Source organism: Perognathus longimembris, chromosome 3 (genome assembly GCF_023159225.1).
Source record: "Perognathus longimembris pacificus isolate PPM17 chromosome 3, ASM2315922v1, whole genome shotgun sequence".
In the NCBI taxonomy this organism is placed as follows: Eukaryota; Metazoa; Chordata; class Mammalia; order Rodentia; family Heteromyidae; genus Perognathus; species Perognathus longimembris.
In genome coordinates, this window is record NC_063163.1 from 97,778,383 (window position 1) to 97,802,207 (window position 23,825).

Genomic DNA, 23,825 nt, shown 5'->3' on the forward strand with positions numbered 1-23,825 from the left:
AAGGCCCTTAAAAATAAATAATCAGATTAAAAACCCTAAGGATCCTGCTCCCAGCCCCATATTGGTGCAGGAGCAGGAGCAGCACTATATACTTTGCCTAGCTGCCTTCAACTTTTTTTTTCTCTAAAACCTTTCAGTACATTCTTTACCAATGCCCAACTCCAGAAAATCTATGTTCTAAACAGCAATAGCATGTTCATATATCACACAGTATACCATATGGATTATATTAAGAGATTTATAAAAAGAGACAGTAGAGACCAGGTCTGTGAAACCAAAAACTGCTTGTCAAATGGTATTTCCCACAGAATTGGGTCAGTGACCCAACATTATGTAACTAAAACAAAACAACTACTCAACATATAAAGGTCAAAAATTGACCTCTCAGTGGAATACAATAGCTCAAAAGCTATGTATGTACATTCATATAAGACTACTGTAGTCATATTGTCTAATGTCGACATTACATTTAAAGCCCTAGGCAAATTTTCTTTGGCGTAGGCCACGTGACTACTGTATATGTTCTTGGTACATTGGGTATTGTATATATGTCTACCTGACCTAGGGAAGGGAAAGAAAAACAGGGTGTAAGATATCACAAGAAATGTACACACTGCCCTACTATGTAACTGTACCCTTTTTGCACAGCACCTTGTCAAAAAATTTTGGTTTAATTAATAAATAAAATTTAAAAAATGACTTTCCTTACAACCATCTATGTAAGGACAATTTGCACACAACTTCTACTCTACTACTGCGAACTCTTCTGCACTACTACTCTAACTCTATAAGATTCATATTTTTTGTGCTTGTATATCAATAATTATTTTTTGATTTAATTTTTGTTGACATACAGAGGGATTGCAGTGTCATCTATCAGGTAATAATCACAATTCATTTTGAACCATGTCTCCCTTTCCCTTGCTCTCCTCCAGATTTCCCTCCTGTCATCCTCCTGTCTCTACCCACAAGATGTGCAGTTAATTTCCACATAGTGTCTATTAAGTACCACTGTTGTATTTATTCACCCTTTGTTTCATATTTTCTATGTCCCCTTACCTTCTCAAGTAGAAACAAAATAAAAATACAAAGGGAAAAAATAACAGCAATAATGGTAACAAAATCTTTTTCGTCTTAGAGTTCATTTAATAAAATATTATTCTATATGATCACATGCTCATAGCTATTGAGCCTTTGTCAAACACTCCTATGCATATCCTACTTTGGCTTCAGTGAATGCCTAGAGATCTATATAACATGTCCCACTGTGTGTGTGTTTGTGAGTGTGTGTGTGTATGTGTAATTCAGTGTGTTTACTTGTAGATTTATAGGCATATTCTTGTTACCACAAATGAGGGAAACCATGCAACCCATATTTCTTTGGTTCTGGCTTACTTAGCTTAATATAATTTTTTAGACGTTTATTTCCTTAAGAATGGGGCAATATCATTCTTGCTGATGGATAAGTAGAATCCCATTGTGTATATAAACCACATTTTGTTGATCCATTTGTCCACTGAGAGTCATGTGGGTTGATTCCATATCTTGGGTATAGTAAGCAATGTTGCAATGAACATGGTTGTGCTGGTTGCTTTACTGTGACAGTGTTTGTGATCTATTATATTAATGCCCAGGAGTAGGATACCTGGGTCATAATGTAGCTCCATGTTTAGTCTTTTAAGGAACTTCCATACTGCTTTCCATAGTGGTTGAACAACTTGACATTCTCACCAACAGTGTAATACAGTTCCCTTTTGACTGCATCCCACCAGCATTCATTGTTAGTTTCCTTGATAATGGCCATTCTGACTGGGATGAGGTGGATTCTCAATGTTGTTTTGATCTGCATTTCTTTTGTGGCCAGAGATGTTGAATGTGTCTTCATGTGTCTATTGGGCATTCTCATTTCTTCTTCTAAGAAGTCTCTGTATAAGTCTTTAGTCCATGTATTCATTGTATTGTTGAGTTTCTGAGGGTTTATTTTTTGGGTTTAATTGTTTGAGCCCTGTTGGGGATTCATCTTGGCCTTAAGGGGGGAAGGGTGATGAAAGCGCTCCCGAGACGCTGCCCTTCCCCCAGCCCTGGGGCAGTGTGGAAGTGAGCCATACCTATCTCCTTCTGGGTCCAGAACCAGAAAGGGTAGCTTTGAGACCATCCCCCACCTTACGCCAGTGAGCACATGTGCTCCCTTTTCGCGTGGGCTTTGACCAGAGGGCGGTACTATGGGAAGTGATGTCAGCCCATGAGGGAGGTCCTTGGGAGCTGCTCTTGGATGGACAAGCTCGCCAGCCTATTGCCAGCTCATGCTCAATCCTCATCACTACTATATTACTGTGAGCCCCTCCTGATTAAATTGGATTGCTCTCCAAAGTGTCTCTGAGATCCATCTGTGCCTAGCTTCCTTGGTGGGTAAGGAGGGAGGAAAAGGGGATCTCGTTCAGCCACGTGCACCTTAGGCTAGCCCATGTCCCTTTGCTCCACCTTGGCTGCCCGCTGGTCAGGTGCCCAGGGGAGAGGGTGAAAAGGGGAACACTGATAAGGGAGTAAGCTTAGCATCCCCGCACCAGGGGAGGTAAATCTAGCCTGGCAGAGCCCTAAGTATATTTTAGATATGAGGCCCTTGTCTGATGCATAGCCTGTAGAGATCGTCTCCCATTCTATTTATCGTTTCTATTTATCTTGATAGCTATGTCCTTTGCCATGCAGAAACTCTTCAGTTGGATGCAATCCCATTTAGTCATCCATTCTTTGGTTTGTTGTGATTCTGGGTTTTTACTTATGAAGTTTTGATCAGTGCCTAGAATGCCTAGTATTTCTCCTACCTTTTCCTGTAATATTTTCATAGCATCTGGGCTTACATTGAGGTCTTTGATGCATTTAGAATTCATTCTGGTACAGGTCGATATATAAGGATCTAGCTCCACTTTTCTGCATGTAGATAGTCAATTGTCTGATCACTATTTGTTGGAGAGGCTATCTTTCTTCCATCCTGAGTTTTTGGCTCCCTTATCAAGTATTAGGTAGCTATATCTTTCTATGATCCACATGCCTATTCTTGTGTGAGTACCAAGCTGATTTTATGATTATGGCTTTGTAATAAAGCTTGAAATTTAGTATTGCTATTCTTCCAGCCCTGTTATTCCTGCTATGATTAGAGATAGGAGCCACCAATGCTAATTGGCTGTTTGTTAAATTTGAGACCTGAGAAAGCAGTTGTTGAGGTCAAATGTGACATTTGGTGGTATCTCAAAGTACCAGATGGTTTTGCCACCGTGGTTCCAACACTTTGGCCTTCTCTATGCCCTTCATTTTTATTCTTGGTTTCCTGTTAATCCACCTTACCCATAATATAGCTTTCAGTTACATGGCTCAGTTCATCTGTCCCTCTGATCTCAAAGCCTAATGGTGGTAGTTGAAGTTCAAGGAACATAACATCATTGAGTAGCTTCACCAGACTGACACAACCTTAGACTCAGCCTGTTGGGGCTTTCCCTCAACTTCCCCACTATCTCCAGTCTCACCATCCATAAGCTACCTCAATTACCTATGGACTCAGGATCTACAGAAAGTGAGTACACACAAGCATAAGTAGCTGGATTTAAGTTGTCATCAGATTAGACTTTGGTATACAGCTCTTCCAACCAGATGATCTGTAGCAAGTGTTTGTTGTGCTTTATTTTTTGTAAAATGGAGATGGCAAATAGTGCCCTTCTCCTGGGCTGTGGTGGAGTCAGAAGCCTGATCTTACCTGGCCCTGCTATCAAGCAGTCATCCTCACCTCTGATTCCTTTCCCAGTGGGCGCTGAATACTTTAGCTGGACTTGGATGGAGAGGCTGGGAGTTCCAGGTGGGATTCTGATGTATGGAGCCAACTCTTTTCATTATGAGTTTTGAGGCTTTGAAGGCAATCCTGGGCAATCTGCGCTAAATGGTTATGAAGGCAAGCCACAATACATTTGAAGGAATAGTTAGGGTGGGCTTCATGGAAGTAAAAGGTTCTTGGAATTTCCACCCACATACCTAACCCTGATGTACCCTGCCTCTGGGCCCCTGGGATTCTTTCTTCTGCCAGCCCAGAGACCATACCTTGGAGGGAACTTTCAAAGTGACTTGTGAAACCTGGGAAAGGCTTGAGAGGTTGGAATTCTGACTCAGCAGAATGCTGAGAGCTGGCCATGGAAAGGTCGAAGCAGACAGCTCTAGAGAGGGTTAAGAGACTGGAATGCCATCCCCTTCCTTAGTGCTGGGAAGGCTGGGAGCTTATGCTTGAGCATTAGAGACCATGACAGCTTAACCTTGGGGCTAGATAGGATGGACTTCATATCTAGACTTTCCCTGGGTTGCAACCTCCGATCTCAAAAGAATCAAGGAACCAATGTCTCTCATAGACTCTGTTTTGACTCTGATTGTAATATTACTTTTTGTATATATCCGTGATGACCTTCCTTGTGTGAACTCAAATGAATATGGTTGCTTGTGGGAGCTCGGTGTCCAAGTGCTAGTAAGCCTTGGGATCCCTGGCTTCACCCTATCTATCTACCTATGTCTCTGCATTTTTATAATTGTCTTTTGGCCCAATATCCCATCATGCTGTCTTGGGTTATGGTTAGCAGCAATTTCCTGCCTACCCCATTTTAAGTGGCAATCCAGGACAATGTTGGGGGCCTGACAGAAGGCTGGTCAGCTTCAGAAGAAATCTGTATGTTTCTGCCACATGGACACTGGCAAGTAACTAAAAACTCAAACAGGGAAGAAAAAAGTGTGCATGTGTGTGTGTGCGTGCGTGTGTGTTTATTGTCCCCCATGCAGCACAGCACTGTTTTGTCCCTAAATATCTCCCATGTGAAAGAATAGGGGCATATGTCATACAAAATCTTGATTCTATTCAACTTAGCCTCAGGTACTGATGAATCTGCCACACCAGTCTCTTCTGGGTGTTCCCTTTTCTCTGATATGCATCCAAATCTACTTATTTATAATTCACCATCAGAAAACTGAAAGTGTGCTGTGGCTCAAGTGATCAAGCACTAGCCTTGACTGAAAAGCTCAGGGACAGCACCTAGGCCAAGATTTCAAGCCCCACGACTGACCAAAAAAAAAAAAAAAAAAAGAATAAAAAGAGACCTTGAGCCCAGATGAGCTCAGGAAGGAAGCTGAGACTTGATCAGCCCTAGTCCTGGAGATCCATATCAGTGCCACAGTAGCCCCGTGAGCTTTGGCCCTAAACATCCTTCTGTTGCCAGGAACCAGTTCAGATTGTTCAGGAATGCAGTGTTGAGTGACTCATGACTTTCCATGTCACCTGAAGCTGCCAAGTACTAGGACCTCTGAAATGAAGCCTCAAACCCCCATTGAGTGTTAAAATCTGTGACTATGCAGAAAGGCAGATGCCTGGTACTGTACCAACAAAGTAGTGGTGCTCACTGTCTCTATCACACAGGTTTCCTCAAAGGACATAGCCACTATCCCATTTTCATTCTAACAGGAAGTGAAAGGAGAGATAGAATCTGTGGCTAAAGCTAAAAAGATACCAAACAAATTCCCTGGGGAGGGGCTGGAAATGTGGCTTAGCGGCAGAGTACCTGCTAAGCACACCTGGAGGTCTGGGTTCAATTCCTCAGCACCACATATACAGAAAAAGCCAAAAGTGGTGATGTGATTCAAGTGGTAGATTGCTAACCTCAAGCAAAATGAAGCCAGGGACAGTGCTTGGGCCCTGAGTCCCAAGCCCCATGTATGGCCAAGAAAGAAAAAGTTCCCTAGGGATTTTTAGCTAGTAGGGACACCCCAGCCCATGCACAGCAGATGGAGCTCAAAGTGGAAGTAAAGTTTCACAAGGGAATTCAAATTAACTCTAAGATCTTGAGGACATCTTGAAGGTCTGCTAAAGCGTATGGCTAGAAATGACCTGCCTTGTGGGCCTGATCTTATATATCCCTCTGTAACATCCCTGCATAGGAATATACATGGAAGAGAACATATCAGATATTCCATTGGCTCTCATGGGAATGGTCCCTGAGAGGATGGTGGCCCATTTTCTCCTACAGCCAAAAGTAGATGACTACCTGAGCTCAATACTTCCAAACTGGACTGGTAGCACAGCCTGTGGAGAGCTGGTCTCCTGAACCAAAGGCCTTCTGTGTCACTTGATCCATTAACGTGGTGCTTGTCATTCTGGCTGTATCCCACAACTCCAGGAGAACAAACTACTGCATCATATTAAATGCTCACTCATACAAGTGGTGTCTCCTGAACATCCAGGGGAAAATGTAATCGAGCGTGATGTGTTCAGATGCATGGAGTTCTATTCACACTAGTATAAAAAATAAAATACTTTAGAAATAAGTTGATCAAAAGTGTAACTATGAACAATAAAAACTACATTACACAGCTAGTTTTGGGATCACTCCAGTTTTAACCTGATTCTTATATCCTTGCCTTTGAGGAATTTACTTTTGCAGAAAGAAATTGTTTTTTCTTTATATTATTATAGGTGCTCTCAGGTTAAAATCTCTATATCCAAACATGCCCTACTATCTCCGTTTTCATGAGGCACACCTCAGGTCCTCAAAAAGATGAATGGAGAACCCAAACACTGGAGGACTGAATATCAGGCATGAAAGTGTCCCACATAATCCTTCCCAATCATGTAAAGGATCACTAAAAATCACAATAAATGTTTAAGATGAAAGCTTAAGATCTAAGATATTAGGGAGGGTGATAAAGGATTTATTTCACAGTCAGGAGACAAAGGATTTATTCCACAGTCAAATGCATGAAGGTCTGGAAAGACAAGTCTGACTTTTCCTAGATATGTAGCCTAGAGTTACTGAGAAGATCTTTTACCATGGAAGAAGAGGCAGGAATTCAAAACAAGGTTGGGCACACAACAGGGAAAGGCAAAAACAGAGTGGTTTGGGGAAAGCCATCAAGTCTCACATCCTCATAGTGTAGAGCCAGAGTGACCGTAAGTCCTACCCCCCACTCCTCGCTTCCTGGTAAAGACCATATCCAACCGTGAGATATGAGTGGAATTTTTAGTATCTAATCGTGAGTGTGATTTCCCATATTTGTGAGAGGGATTTCCAGTATCCAATTGTGAGTGCAATTTCCAATATCTAATCAAAACCCTGCAGCTGTTCACACATCCTCCCTTGCTACACCCCTATGGCTTAACCAATCAATTTTAAGTGCATTAGTCACTTGATCTGACCAATGACCCTTTGCAGATTCCTTCCCACCACCAAATGTGCCAAACATGCTTTAGGATTATTTTTTAATTTTCCCGCGGTGTGTGTTAATTTGTTAAAAGATGCTATGATGTATGCTAAGTCCCTGCCTTCCCCCAAAAATGTATAAAACAGCTGGGAGCCCGAGGCTCAGGGCCTATTGCGTCACTAGCGTGCTGAGCACACGGAGGACCGAGCTAGCTCGAAATAAACGCCCTTTTTGCTGCTTGCATTGGTCTTGGTCTCTGGAGGTCTTTCGGGGGATCCGAACTTGAGCATTTCAATAGGCCTACCCTAAACTTCACTCTACCCATACCCACATTCACCCTGATCACCACAAACCATTATCTTTTTGAAGAGCAATGGAGGTAGTGTACCAAGCTCTAATAAACCCCTGTATTTAAACTTTCCCTAGTTAGCCGAAGAAATCATTAAAGGAAAAGCAAGTAGAGCACTGCAGACACTCACAGTGCCCATGCTTTGAGTTCAAGCCACAAGACCAACAGAAAAATAAATAAATAAAATTCAAGTTTCCCTTGGAAACAAATAACCAAAAACTCCTTAGGATTTTATAGATGGAATTTGAAAGTTTCTGGGAAAGTATCATTGGATTTTGGGAAATCTGACACAAGGATTATGCTGCATACCCACTTAACAATCCTGCTATTTTATTCCAGCCTGCACATTAGAGCAGTAGAAAATAATCCAGGCATCAGTTTAGCAGCTGAGAATACCTTTTTAAAGTGAAAAGGGAGATATTCAAACATTTAAGGCAAAACAAAGACACAACTTAAACACAGCAGGATGTATAAACAAAAGCAAAACAAGGTAGTCTTACCATTAGTATTTCCCCCACTTCAGGTCCTCTGCCTCTCCCATTTGCCCCCAGCTCTACCCATACTTAAACTCCCTGCCCTAGAGCTATAATGGGCCACTTTCACCATCCAGACTGCCTACTTCCCCTTTGGGTTTAGCCCCAGAGTTATGAAAGGATATTTCCTGGCCATCCCAGAGGGCCATGCGGAGATAATCACAGACAGGAGAAGAAGGTTCATAAGGAGGTTTATTAGTGGGGCCATAGTTCCCACAGGAGAGGGAGCTACATGGTCTCTGCACCTTATCCAAGTGGCAGCTTCTCTCTCTGGGGGTAAAGGGGAAGTAGGTAGGTAGTGAGTAGGAGTGGCTCATTCGGTTATGGGTGGATCTGGGGGCTAGTGGGTGGAGCTGAGGACCTGAGGCTAGGAAAATGCTAACATTCCCCCATTTGTTGTTTATTAATAACAGAGGAGGGATACCAGGCCGGGAGTATGGGCGGAGGTTGATTCTTCTGGAGCTACTTACTGCAGTAAAGGGGCAAAGTAGTTAGGGGTCCCTGATTTGTCATTTGGCCTGGTACCGACCAGTTTGATTTGTAAAAATCCTCATCATTTCTACGAGAATGGTTATCAGGGCCAATGGGTGTCATGGTCTCCTCTGGCTACCTCCTGCAGCTTGGGCACATCAAGGAGTCACTGGGGCTGGGGTCTTCAGGATCCAGATCTGTGCTGGGCAGAGCAGTGTAAATGAAGCCACCAGTTGACTGTAGTAACAGGATGGCCTTGAACTGCAAATTCCCAGGTGGTGTCCTGGGTTGAGGGATGTTATCCTGTTAAAAGAGACTTTTGAAAAGGTCAGGCAAAGGGCTGACAAGTTCACAGGAGCAGTTAACATGAACAACATGGGAGAACACACCCTGGGCACAAGCCAGAAAAGTTCCATTTGGAACATAAACCCAATTGTGGCCCATTACAAGGAAGGAGGAATAACTAGACTGGGGGCAGGAAGGAAGTGTTTAGGGATAGTGGACTGGTTGGGAGCAACCAGTTATATATATATATATATTACAAATGCAAGAATGCAAGTTTCTGTCCAGATGGAAAATGGACAGGTATGGACATTAGGTGGGTAAACAACTATTCCCCTTGGTCTCCCGGCTCTGATTAATTTTGAAAGGGCAAATTTAAATTGACTCCATTTAAGATGAGACTTCATCTCCTCTTACTCCAGTCCATGTTCCTCGTTGTCAGGATTGACCTCATCCTGAAGGCCTAGGTGCTCATTCCTTGGATAGCTTGTCCCAGTTGGCATTAACAGGGTTTGAACTCAAGGCCTGGGCACTGTCCCTGAGTACTTCTGCTCGAGGCTAGTGCTCTACCACTTGAGCCACAGTGACGCTTTCAGCATTTCGCTGGTTCTCTTGAGCCAAGCTTTCAGTCTGGCTCTTTGTTGGTTAGTTGGGAGATGGAGTTTTAGCGGGATTTTTTTTTTCTGCCCGGGCTGGCTTTGAACTGCAATCCAAGGAGTCTTAGACATAAAAGCCCTTTTTATTTCCAATTAGAGCAACAGGAGAACAATAGGAGTAGAGTTTACCTGTAACTTGTTGAGAATTGACCAACAAATACTTGTCAGAGTTCAGCTGTAACACTTAGAGAACAGCAGACTGAATGAGATCCATGTGCCATCAAATCATTATTTAACATTACAGGCAGGTGGAAGAGAACACAAATGAATAACAATCAAGAGGGCAAAGGGTCAGGAAAATATAAAAGTCTCAATTTCAGTGGATCTGAGGTGGCTGTGTCTTCCATTCTGAATCAACGTTAGTCATGTGTGATGGAGGCAGGCAGGGGAGATGGGTTGGATCTGGGCAAGGCTGTAGTGGCATCTCAGAGTCCCCTGGATAGATTGTCACACCTACTGCTGGGTTGCCTGCAAATTTCTACACAAGACTGATTAAAGACATTTGAAATTTCCCAGTATTCCCTGGTTGTGTACTCTTGTTGGGGATTCAGTTTGGCATTGAGGGGGGAAGGGTGATGAGGGCGGTCCCGACACGATGCCCTTCCCCCCCCCATCCTGGGGCAGTGTGGGAGTTAGCCACACCTATCTCTTTCTGGGTCCTGAACCAGAGGGAATAGCTCTGAAACCAGCCCCCACCTCTCACCAGCGAGCATGTGTGCCACCTTGGCACGGGCAGTACCCACAGGGCGGTACTATGGGAAGTGATGTTAGCCCATGAGGGAGGTCCTAGGGAGCTGCTCTTGGATGGACAAGCTCGCCAGCCTATTGTTAGTTCCTGGTCAATCCCCCCCTTTCCTCATCATCACTGCTATATGACTGTTAGCCCCTCCCTTGAATAAACAGATTGCCTTCTGAGGCTTCTTCAAGACCCATGTGTACCTGGCTTCTGCCCCGGCCCGCGGGGTTTAGTCAACAGGAGCCCGAGGGGGAATTGACCTGAATGAGAGACAAACCTGACACAAGGAGGGAGACCAAGACAGGATTCTGATCAAGGTCTCAAATTTTATTTTTGCACAGCAGCTTATATAGTAATCAGCAAAGGGTAACTCACGTAGACAGGGTCATTAGGTTGCTAGGTTACAGAACCGTGGGATGCACTTTCTCAGGACAGGGACTGGGTAAGTTCACAAGGTTGTTAATTAAAGCTAGACAAGGTATTAGGCTTAACAGGCAAGGTTGTAAAAGCATCAAGTGTTCTTATCAGTTAAGTTTTATAGTTTCTTTATGTTACAACATGACAGCCAGACCCAGATGTCCTTATCGGTTAAGTTTTATAGTTTCTTTATGTTACATCCTGACAGCCAGCACTAGACATCCTTATCAGTTAAGTTGTGTAGTTTCTTTAAGTTACATCCTGACAGCTGTTTTGGCTCCCGGCATCTCCTCCCTTTTTATTATAATTAAAAAGCCAATTATTACTTTGGTGGGGGTGGAAGGCCCAGAACATAGCCAGTGCTTTAGAAGACAGTTTTTGTACAGTTATATCGGGAATGGGGCATTAACCCATGGAAGGAAGTAGAGACCCATCCCCCTAAAGTGTTTTAACGATCCTTTTTGAGGGGAGAGGATTTTAAACGGATCCAACCTCTATGCAGATGGATATGCTTCCACGAGCCTGAACGGCAATTGTTTATAGCCCTCGCCAGCAGATACTGCTAGGTTCTACCCTCCCATAGGTGCCCATGGCATATGTGTCTCGCCGGTCCAGGTTCCGGCCGCCTTGGAGGCGCAAGGCTCTCTGTCCTGGCCACACAGGTAGCAGGACACAGTGACCGCACCGCTGTTGTCCTGTCTTTGGCTAGCCAAATCCAGCCTATGATAGTGAATTTGAAGGGGTTTAGATGCAAGGGAGTCAATTTGCTGTTTTACAAAGCTCATAATTCTATTAAAAATACAGGGGCCGACGGCCACAACAATTAAAATTCCAAACAGAGGGCCTAGTAAAGGGAGAAGATAGGGAAGGAGTCTGTTTAGTCCGGTCCACAATGGGCTGTCAAATAGTTCTCGCCTCCGTTTGATCAGGTCCTCCTGGAGCCTTTTGACCTTGTCTCTAACAATCCCAGATTTGTTGGCATAGAAGCAGCAGCGTTCCTGTAAAGCTAAGCAAATCCCTCCCTGTTCTGCAGTAAGTAAATCCAGTCCCCTCCTGTTTTGTAGGACTACTTCAGCCAGGGAGTCAATTTGATCTTGAAGATCGTTTATGGTGCTGGATTGTGCCTGAACATCCTCTATTAGTTGATTAGACAGTTTTGCATAAGAATGGACAGCTACTCCCAGGCCTGCAGTTCCCGAGCCCAGGGCAGCAGTTACGCCTAGTCCTGCCAAAAGGAGTAGAAGTTGAACTGCTCTTTTCTTTCTTCCTCCTATCATATCAAAACTAGGAATGGGTAACAGTTCACTACCTGGAACAAGGTCTATGTCTGGAAGTAACAAAGCAACCACACACAATCTGGTCCAGTTAGCAGGAAGCATGGAGAAAGCCAAGTTTCCCCTGCATACAAAGATCCTTCCTTTTGGGGGGCAAAGGGAGCTTGTGGGAGAGGAATAATTAGTTACTTGTAAGCATTTGCCAAATGAGATCAAGCCCACATCTATATCTAGGCTATTATTTTGGAAATCACCATATATGCAAATAGAAAAATTACCAACAGGTTGTATTTTAAAAGGCAGACTCGGACTGCAAGTAAGATTCTTATCTGTAAAATTAATTAAGTTATCAGAGGGAATAGCAAGGGGCATGGGTGTTCCTAAAGATACGCATAACCAGCAATCATTAGCCAATTCGGGGTTGGAAGTATTTAGGATGTTAAGTGTGGCCTTTAGGATATCCGAGGTATGGACATCTAGATCTGTTTCCTTGGGTCTTGGGAGGGCCAAGGGGTGGTAATCAATTTTGGGGTAAATTTGTCTTTCTAGTTCCTCAAGACTTTTTTGTACTTCAGCTTCTCTAATTATATCTGTAGGTCCTCCTCCATCAGAGATATGAATAGGGGCTTTAGTGGGCCAACAGGCATCAGCGCCTGGGGTGCCCATGCAGGAGGCTTGAGTGTATTTATTGTTGCCCACTACTTGAGGAAAATTGGACCAATCGCCTCCCTGAACTGCCAGTTTATTTTTTTGTAATATGGCAGTAAAATATCTTTTGCCATCCGTGCCAGTGCATTCCTGTACAGTGGAATAACAAGAGGAGTGCATTTGGGTAACATGGCTACAACTCTGGGGACATTTTCCAGGAATACCATTATTGGATGGTATAATTTTTGGTTTATCAATGCATATCAATTCTTGTTTTCTAAAACCTCCTGCGTAACTAGGTTCCATCTGAAGGTATGCAGTGCTAGTGCCACAGTCAACACCATTAGTATATCGTTTGGGAATGGTCTTAAATCGTCCTCCCCGACACTCGCATGGGGGACCAAAAAGGGCTTTAAGCAATTCTTGTTTGTTTATCGGGGCCCCCAATCCAGCATGAGTTGTGAAGGGCAGAGCCAACAGGATTGTTGTTATAAAGGTCCACGTCGTCATTGTTATTCCTGAAAAAGAAAAAGGTGTTCTCAGGAGGCCCTGGAAGATAGGTTATGATCAACAGTTTTAATCAAGCGTTCAGGAAGCCAGCGTGCTGCACCTTCTTTGTTGTCAAAGATACAAGCGGACCCTCGACCCCAGATTAGTACAGGGTCCGGGCCTTTCCATTGAAAGGTCAGTGGATCTTTCCACATAACAGTAGCATAATTATGAATTGTTTGTGGATGCCAGAGACGATTGGCTGCAGATTTTCCATTAGCATCCAAAGCTAAAAAATTAATGACAAACAAGGCATGATGAAGAATATTTTTGGGGGATCCTTTTGTGGGGTAAAATTCCCCCGTTTTTAATTTCTGAAGGGTATTTTTAAGAGTTTGGTGAGCTCGTTCAACAATTCCTTGGCCTTGAGGGTTGTAGGGATTGCCAGTAATATGTTTTATTTGCAATTGGTGGCAAAACTGTTGAAAGTTTTTCCCTGTATACCCAGGGCCATTATCAGTCTTAATAATTTTGGGCTTTCCCATGACTGTTAGACAATTAAGTACATGGGCAATAACATTTTTAGAGGCTTCTCCAGTGTGGAGGCTGGTAAAATATGAAGCCACTAAAAGTGTCAATGGTAACGTGAAGATATTTAAGATTACCAAAAGAAGGGACGTGGGTAACGTCCATCTGCCAAATTTCATTAGGGACCAATCCTCTGGGGTTGACACCTAAGTGAGGGATTGGCAAAAAGGTGACACAATTGTGACATTGTTTGACAATTTGTCATGCCTGCTCCTTGGTAATGTTATAGAGGAGGCGCAGGGTTTGAGCATTAAGGTGATGTAGAGAGTGAGCTGCTTTTGCTCGAGCTATAGGGTCACATTCGGCCAAAAGGGCAAGTTGAGTTGCTTGATCAGTTACTTTATTGCCTGCTGTCAAAAGCTCAGGGAGACCAGAGTGAGCACGAATATGTCCTATATAAAAGGGACAATGTCTAATTAAAATATGTTGTTGGATCAAGGAAAACAAGGGAGTGGCATTTGTAGTTGGTTTAATATAGGATACAGTTTCAAGTAAGGGGATGGAGTGGGCAATATAAGCGCTATCTGTATACAAATTAAAGGGAGTATTAGGTAATTGAATAAACACTTGTAAAACAGCAAAAAGCTCAACCATTTGTGCAGAGCGATAAGGGGATTGTAGGCAAGTGGTTTGGTTGTCAATAGTAAAGGCTGCCATTCCATTTGAGGAACCATCAGTAAACACCAGGGAAGCGTGGGAAAGAGGTTGACGAGAAGTTTGAGTGGGGAAAACAAGGGATTGGTATTTTAAAAACTGGAGGAGTTTATCAGCAGGGTAATGATTATCAATGATTCCTTGAAAGGAAATACAAGACACCGTCCAAGTGTCATCATTTTGCATTAGCCACTGAATCTGAGTGGGAGAATATGGCAATATTATTTCATCAGGGTCTCTGCCAAACATTTTTCTGCTATGTTCTCTTCCAACTTTAATTAGTTCCGCCACCCAGGTGGCATAAGGGGTGAGAACTTTAAGCGTGGAGGCAGGTAAATGTACCCAAAAGAGGGGTCCCTCTTGCCAGAAGACTCCAGTAGGTGTAAAGCTGGTGGCACAAATAATAAATTGGAGAGGTTTATTGTAAGAAATAAAAGTTACTTGTTAATTTGTGATGGCAGTTTCTATTATCTTTAAGGCCTCTTGGGTGGGGGTAATTAGTAATCGGCTAGAGGTTGGATTTGGGTCCCCTTTAAGGATGTGAAATAAAGGCTTATGTTCGCCAATGGTTAGTTTAAGGTACGGCCGAAGCCAATTAATGTCTCCTAAAAGTTTTTGAAAATCATGCAAGGTACACAAATGAGAAGTCTTAATCTGTAATTTTTGACTAGTAAAATAATAAGGACCTAAAATAAGACCAACAAATACTTGCCAGAGTTCTGCTGTAACACTTAGAAAACAGCAGACTGAATGAGATCCATGTGCCATTAAATCAAATCATATTATTTATCCTTACCTTTCCAGCAGGTGGAAGAGAACACAAATGAATAACAATCAAGAGGGCAAAGGATCAGGACAATGTAAAAGTCTCAGCTTCAGTGGATCCGAAGTGGCTTATGTCTTACATCCCAAATCAGTAGGCCAGCAGGAGGGATGGGTTGGATCTGGGCAAGGCTGTAGTGGCATCTCTGAGTCCCCTGGATAGATTGTCACACCTTCTTCTGGGTTTCCTGCAAATTTCTACACAGACTGGTTAAAGACATTTGAAACCTTCCAGTATTCCTTGGTTGTTTACCCTGAGTACTCTGGCTTTTGTTGGCTGGTGCCTTACTGGTTTAAGCAGGGAGACAACTTTAAAAGATTTTAGAAGGCTTGGGCCTTTAACCATCTTCTTAGTCACAAAATCCACAAAGACCAAATGCCAACAAAGTCTGCTCTCTGCAGCAGCCACGGCAGTTTCTGAGACATGGAGGGGGAAGACACCAATGCTACCCCAAGGCAACCCTGTGGCCACCAAACACAACTCTGATGCTTTTAACCTTGGAGTAAATCTCGGTTGCAACTCTGTCATGATAGGCCTGCTATAAATCCAACTCTAATCTTGGGAGGGGGTGGGGCAGAGCTGGGCCTGTCAAAATCTTTACAGGACTCCTAGATTTCCTGAGCAGTTTTCCATGAAAGAGAGAGAGAGTAAGGAATCAGTGAAACCAGGCAGTTTGGGAGCAGACTGTGGAGGCAGCTTCCTGTAGCCACGGACTGCCACAGTCCACACAGCTAGCACATGTGCAACTAGCACATATGTCAACCTGAATCCTATAAAGCAAAATATTAATTCTGGGTCAGGAAAATATAGGTTAGCAGCCACATTTGTATACTTGTTTTAAAATGACTCTGGTCCCTTGATCTTAAAGAGTTTATGAGAGTACAGAAAAAAAAAATGGAGAAGCAAAATCTTAATCTATACCAAAGAATTGTCAGGATTAGATGTACACTTGACTTTTAGCATAGATAGAAATAAAGAATAACACACTGGTTTTACATCATTGTACTTATATCACGTGCTGTATATTAGAACCTTTTGGAGTTTTTCTTAGACACATTTGCTTGCACCCAAACATGGGTTTAAAACCTGTTTTGTTTTTGTTTTTGTTTTTACTTTTACCGACAGACAGACAGATAGTTGTGCACAAGCTTTGGGGCACGCTTAAAATTGTTTTTTAATTGGCCATGTAAGTTTTCTGGAATTCCAGTGACAAAATGATATTATTTTGCCCATATTTTAGAACCACGTGGTTAGAAAACAACTTTTTCAGCAAGCAAAAATTTTCACAGATTATCTGAGAAGACACATTTTGAGAAACCAGTTTAGCTCCAATGGGGAGCTGAAGTGGGATGCTATGACCAGAGAAGGTCCAGGAGATGGGAGACAGGGCATGAACAGAAAGAACACAGACATGTGGCAAGGCATAATGGCAAAGGAGCTGGTCAGAGCCTTAGCAGGCTCACAGCAAGACAGCTTCACCTCCCAGCATTTGAATTGCAAGGCACCTTTGAAGTGCAAGGCCACAGTTCCAGAGTTCAGGGTGGGCTTCCACCTCCAACCAATTCTATTGTCCACCATGTGCTGAATGCTAGAGAAAACTTAGGATTTAGCCAAACAAGCAGAATTTAATGCAATCTCCAAACTTAACAAACATCAATAACAAGAATAGAAAACCTTTCTTTGTGTCTTTCAAAACAGATGTCAAACCAACATTGGTACCTTTGGAAGCTAGCACCAGCCCATCACATATCACAAGCAGGCAGGCAGGCAGAGTTTAGAGAGAGGCAGAAAAAGAGAGACAGAGAGAACTTCGTCTGCCCAAGTGCTCATAGAAGTTAAATAAAATATTCCAAATTTGTAAGGCTGGGCTCAAACTTGAACAGCTTTTAGATTGTGCTCCTCCCATTGTAGAGCACTCGGTCAGGAGAAGTTACCTTGGTGGTGTTAGCACTTCCCTAGCCTCAGGTCCCTCCCCTCTGTGAGCAGCCTGTACCTAGGAGAGCTGTAACTCTGCCAGGACTGACGGTGGGCGGTGGGCAGAGATGTTAACTCTAAGTCAAGATCTCGCAACTGTTTAAGTAGCTGAGACTTTTCCTTTTTGGCTTGAAGAAGGGCTTTTAAGGACTGAGCCTCCTGGGAGGGTTTAACTGTTGCTTGTTTGGTTATTTCCTCAAGATCTGGGGAATCGGCAAGAGTGGGAGCACAAAAGGGAGGTGCTGTATTGTAAGGAGGTGGCTGTATGCCTGAAGCGGCCAAGGGGGGGGGCAGTCAGGATTATGGTATTTGGCTGCCTCCTCCCCTAAAGTGGCCCTATCTCCCGGTGGAAGCATGTCATCATTAGAGCCACCGGATTCTAAACCAGAAAGGACCTGGTAAATGGACTTTGGGACCCTTGGCTGGGGATCACTGCTGACTTCAGGCATGGGAATGGAAACAGAAGGACAAGGAGACATAACAGAGGGAGGGCGGGACATTTTAGCAGGCTCCTTGTGGAGAGAAGCCTGGCTCCCTTTGAATTTTTCTTTTAGGAAAGTTTCACTATCCTCAACTACCTTGGAAACATCCGCCCGATAATGGCGAACTTGTAGGACCTCATGTATAAGATTCCAATAGGAGAAGGCCAGCACAGGTACCTTCTCGGGACCAAAAGTCTGGTAATACTCTTTAAGGCAATCACCAACACAACACCACCTTTTTTCATCTATCATCCCTTCCTGTGGGAACTATGGACAAATATCTTCCAAAAATATAAAGAATTCTACTAAGTCCTTTTTCTTAACCCATACTCCTCGTGCCTTGATAGAGGCCTTAAGCCCCCGGAGAAACAGCTCATGCTTGCTGAGTGTTTGTCCCATAGTTGCGTCGCCTCTCTTACCTTACAGATCTGTATCTCAGACGGGCGTTTCTGTGGTGATCTCAGCATGGATCCTCACTCACCGGCTGGGTGGCGATCCAAGGGGAGGGTGCAGCTCTGCTCTATGAGGCCGATGTTCAGACCAAACTTTGTTCCTCGAGCCCCACGTTGGGTGCCACTCTGCCCCGGCCCACGGGGTTTAGTAAACAGGAGCCCGAGGGGGAAATGACTTGAATGAGAGACAAACCTGACACAAGGAGGGAGACCAAGACAGGATTCTGATCAAGGTCTCAAATTTTATTTTTGCACGGCAGATTAGGCTTAACAGGCAAGGTTGTAAAAGCATCAAGTGTTCTTATCAGTTAAGTTTTATAGTTTCTTTATGTTACAACATGACAGCCAGACCCAGATGTCCTTATCAGTTAAGTTTTATAGTTTCTTTATGTTACATCCTGACAGCCAGCACCAGACATCCTTATCAGTTAAGTTGTGTAGTTTCTTTAAGTTACATCCTGACAGCTGTTTTGGCTCCCGGCAGGCTTCCTTGGTGGGTATAGGAGGGGGGAAGGGGTCTCGCCCGGCCACGTGCACCTGAGGCTTGCCTATGTTCCTCCACTCCATCTTGGCCTGCCTGCAGGTCAGGCAGCCAGGGAAGAGGGTGGAAAGGGAGCACAGATAAGGGAATAAGCTTAGCATCCCCGCACCAGGGGAGGTAAATCTAGCCCGGCAACTCTGAGTACTATGGCTTTTGTAGGCTGGTGCCCTACTGGTTTAAGCAGGGTGACAACTTTAAAAAGATTTTAGAAGGCTTGGCTTGGGCCTTTAACCATCTTCCTAGTCACAAAATCCACACAGACTAAAGGCCAACCAAGTCTGCTCTCTGCAGCAGCAACGACAGTTTCTGAGACATAGAGGGGGAAGACACCAATGCTACCCCAAGGCAACCCTGTGGCCACCAAACACAACTGGGATGTTTTAACCTTGGAGTAAGTCTTGGTTGCAACTCTGTCATGATAGGCCTGCTATAAGCCCAACTCTAACCTTGGGAGTGGGTGGGGCAGATCCAGGGCAGGAGCACTCTGGGCCTATCAAAATCCTCACAGGACTCCTAGATTCCCTGAGCAGTTTTCCATGAAAGAGAGAGAATAAGGAATCACTAGTATTGAAAACAGGCAGTTTGGGAGCAGACTGTGGAGGCAGCTTCCTGTAGCCACAAACCGCCACAGTCCATGCAGCTAACACACATGTCTACCTGCATCCTATAAAGCCAAATATCAATCCTGGGTCAGGAAAATTGAGGTTAGCAGCCACATTTGCACACTTGTTCCAAAATGACTCTGGTCCCTTGATCTTAAAGAGTGTATGAGAGCACAGGAGAGAAAAATGGAGAAGCAAAATCTTAAGTCTATACCAAAGAATCGTCGGGATCAGATGTACACTTGACTTTTAGCATAGATGGACATAAAGAATAACAAACTGGTTTTACATCATTGTACTCATACACGTGTACTCAGACACGTGAACCCCATTTTAGAATTAAACCCTGAGCCAATCAGATTTGTACCTATGTCCTAATCTTGCTTGCACACCTGATTGTTGTAACCTTGTTCTTTGCCTTTATAAGCCCTGTGTAATCACAGCTGGGGGCTTCCTCCTAACCTCCGCTGTGTCGGTGGGTAGGACGAGGCCCGAGTTTCAGCTCCCTTAAATAAAGCCTTGCCTTGCTTTTGCATTTCGGAAATGTCTGAGTCTCGGTGGTCTTTTTGGTGGTGGTCTTGCAACTTGGCACAACATTTGGGGTTTCGTCCGGGATGGCCCCAGAGACCCCCGAGACCCCAGACTCCGAAGGTAAGAAAATAGGGCAGTTCATTCTGTGTGTCTGTGTCTGTGTGATTTGTAGTTTTGTTTTCTGTTTAGGCCAGCCGCTTGAATCTGAACCTGTAAGTAGTGAAGGACGAGCCAGAGTGGACTTACTCATATGGGCAGTCCTGGGGGACTTGGGGGACACCTCAAGCCCTCCACAGGGGGCTCAGGCTTCCCACTACCACCCTGAATGTGAAGGACTGGACCGAGAGGCCCTTCTAATGGGTGTCCGTCTCGTCCACTCTATATTTGGGGTTGTCTGGTCCGCTCCTACACAGGAATGGGAGAGAGCGAGCCTCAAGACTGTGTGGTCTGCCCCCTCACAGGGGCAGGAGAGGCACAGTGAGATTGTGTGGTCTGCCTCCTCATGGGGCAGGAGAGACACAGTCAAACCTGTAAGCCGCGGCTCCCTAAGTCTGTCTGTAAGTGTTGTCTGGTCTTTGTGCCTGTGATTATTTTTGTGTGTTTCTTTCTTGCACTGTGCCTGACTGACAAACGGATGATGGGAATGTTCCTTCCACTCCCCTGGACTTGACTTTAGCTCACTGGAAAGATGTACAGGTGACAGCCCACAATCAGTCAATCAGTGAGAATGTCCGCAAAAAAAGAACTCTAGGGGGACCCCCACCCAGCCTTCTTAAGCAGAAAATTGTTTGGTGTGCTAAAATGTTTTACTAAGACTAAAAATGTTTTACTAAAACTATCAAGCCCTGGAAAATGAGGCTGGAGAATGCTAAAATCATTTGTTAAAGGTTTTTGTCTTAAAATGTATGGCCGATGCTTATTCAGCGCACTTTAAGATCTTTTGAAAATGTATGTGTGTGTGCATGTGTGAGTGTGAACATGTTCAAGACTGCAGTATGATGCAAAACTAAGTTTAAATTCAAAGGTCTTCATGCCATGCAGTAACTGGGACTGAAAAAAAACAAAAAAGAGGCTCTTTTGAAACAAGCAGCCTGTAAGCAAAGGGCGGCACCTGGTTTCAGATTGCCTGTGAGCTTCAGTTTTTCCAATGCAGATAAAAGCTAAAGTGTTGTGTTAGTGTTAGAAAGGATTTGGAAATCAAGAATACATTTCTAGATAAGAAATTTGGAAGTAAAATTGTCCTAAATAATTATTGCAAAGTGAGAAAAGGAGAATTATGGCTACCAAAATGTTTAATTGCCATTCCAGCTTCTCTGTAGGTTTTTTGTAACAGTTTCCAGCAGGCCCACAGAGAAGCACAGGTGATTCCTACAAGTTTGTCAAGATCTAATACTGACCCTTAATAAGTTCCAGGTAAGAGAGCATGCTTAAAAACTACTTCTGTGTGGACCACCTTGTTGCTTATAATTGGAGTAAAGTGGCCCCTTATAAGACTCATTGATCTGAATCTGCGGTTCGAAGCCAGCCCGGGCAAAGAAAGGTCCATGTGAGAGACTTGTCTCTAATCAGCCAGCAGAGTGCTGGGAACAGAGTTGTGTGGAGCTCAAAGTGGTAGGGTGCTAGCCTTGAGCTGGAGAGCTGAGGGACAGCACTCAGGCCCTGAGTCCAAGTTCAGTGGAAAGTCACTCCTCCTGGGACAAAAGTGATGGAGCATCCAGAGGCAGTAAGCCACTGCTTGGATGGCAGAGATGGTGTCAGATCCTAGAGTCACTACTGTTGGCCTTTCAAAAGTTAAAGCCGGGAAGTCCTAGAAGAATAGTTCATAAGCATGCCTTTCCAATGCCCATGTCTATCTACTGGGCAGGAATTTGCCAGTCATCTGTGATAGTGGTTAGTAAGGGTAAGTTTGTCAAATGAGAGGATAGATTAAAATCTCACCACCACCACCACCACCCTCCTCCCCCCCCCCCCCCCCCCCGCATTTACTCAAAGCTCTGACTGGCAGTAAGAATTTTAAGCTGATACATCTGTTTAGGAAAGAAAGCTTGTAGACCTGAGATTGTGTCCTTATTGAGATCTGTTAAAGGCCTGTCAGCTTGCCAATGCCCCCAATCAACAGATTACTAAAGGAGCTCGCCTCTGTGGGAATAGGCCAGGCGTGTATCGGGAAGTAGATTTCACAGAAATTATAAATATTTGCTAGTTTTTGTAGACACCTTTTCAGGATGGGTTGAAGTCTATCCAACAAAGCATGAGACTGCGAATGTAGTGGCTAAGAAGATCCTGAAAGAAATCCTACCCAGGTATGGCTTCCCATCCACCATTGGGTCAGACAATGGGCAGGCTTTCATCTCAAAAGTAAGTCAGGGAATAGCTGCTGCACTGGGGACGGATTGGAAATTGCATTGTGCTTATAAACCCCAGAGTGCAGGACAGGTAGAGAAAATGAATTGGACTCTAAAAGATATGATTCTGCTTCTGTCCCTACCCCCCATTTATTCAGACCAGGGGACTGAAATCCTTAGAACCACGGTGGAAGGGACCCTAGATGGCATCGCCATTTGGGTTCATTGCTTCCAGGCCAGGCCAGCTGACCCCTTTGCCCTGGATGACAACTACCGTGATGGAACATGGGAGGTCTCCAAGCACCCAACTCAGCCGCTTTGCCTTCGCCTGAAGAAAAGAAAGTTAGACTGAATATTGTTATCATTTTCTTTTTGCCTTCTTTTCTTACTACCCTGGCTAGTGTTAATGTTATTTTGGCAGCTCACTCCAAAATGAGGTGACCCCCTTATTTTAAGTAGTTTTGGGCTTGCTCAGGAATACGGGTATAGCCACCCGACCCTTAGAGCACAGTTGAGAAGTTTATGTATTTTGTTGCTTACATTTGGATACTAAACACTATACAGCTAATGGTAAGTCTGTATAGCTGAAAGTTAATTTTCAGTTTGCAGTAATCCTGCAGTCCCTTGGTAAAGTAGACTAAGGTTATAGGTTCCTGGCTAGGTAAGGTCTATGCCCCTGAGTCAGCCTGAAGAAGTTACAGAAGATGGATGATCTTCACCCATCAGCCCCCCTTTAAAATCAAGGGACCAGAGTTGTTTTTGGGAAGATGAGGCAGGATAAACTAGAGACATGCAAAACAGAGGTACAGAGACTATTCTTGTAAGAAATGGTGACAGGCCCTTTGGTTACTACATTGGGCCCTACTGGCCCATGCCTTACCTCTATATCATCCCCTAGACATGCAAGCCATTGAAATGGACAGAATGGAGCCATGATTGGCTCCCAAGGTACCAAAAAGAAAAAGGGGGAAATGAAGTGCCAGACACGTGAACCCCATTTTAGAATTAAACCCTGAGCCAATCAGATTTGTACCTATGTCCTAATCTTGCTTCCACACCTGATTGTTGTAACCTTGTTCTTTGCCTTTATAAGCCCTGTGTAATCACAGCTCAGGGCTTCCTCCTAACCTCGGCTGTGTTGGTGGGTAGGACGTGGCCCGAGTTGCAGCTTGCTTAAATAAAGCCTCGCCTTGCTTTTGCATTTCGGAAATGTCTGAGTCTCAGTGGTCTTTTTGGTGGTGGTCTTGCGACTTGGCACAACAATACCACATGCTGCATATTTGAACCTTTTGGAGTTTTTCTTAGACACATTTGCTTGTACCCAAACGTGATCAGTTTGAGTTTAAAACCTGGGTTTTTTCTTTTGGCTTGGAGTCTGGTGATAAGAGTCAGAATTGCCTCCAGGTTGTTTACTGTGACTCCACCCACAGGCTGCAAAGATCAGTTTAACACAAGACTTAAAAGTAAGTTAAAATAGTAGTCAAAAAGCAAGTAATTTTGAAATTGTGATGCTAGTTTTTACATGTTTTACTAACAGACAGACAAACAGACATACAGTTGTGCACAAGCGTTGGAGCGCGCTTAGAATTTTTTTTTTAATTGGCCACGTAAGTTTTCTGGAATTCCAGTGACAAAATGATATTATTTTGCCCATATTTTAGAACCACGTGGTCAGTTAGAAAACAAAAAACTTTTCCAGCAAACAAAAATTTTCACAGATTATCCGTCAAAGAAATGGAGAAGCCACATTTTGACAAACC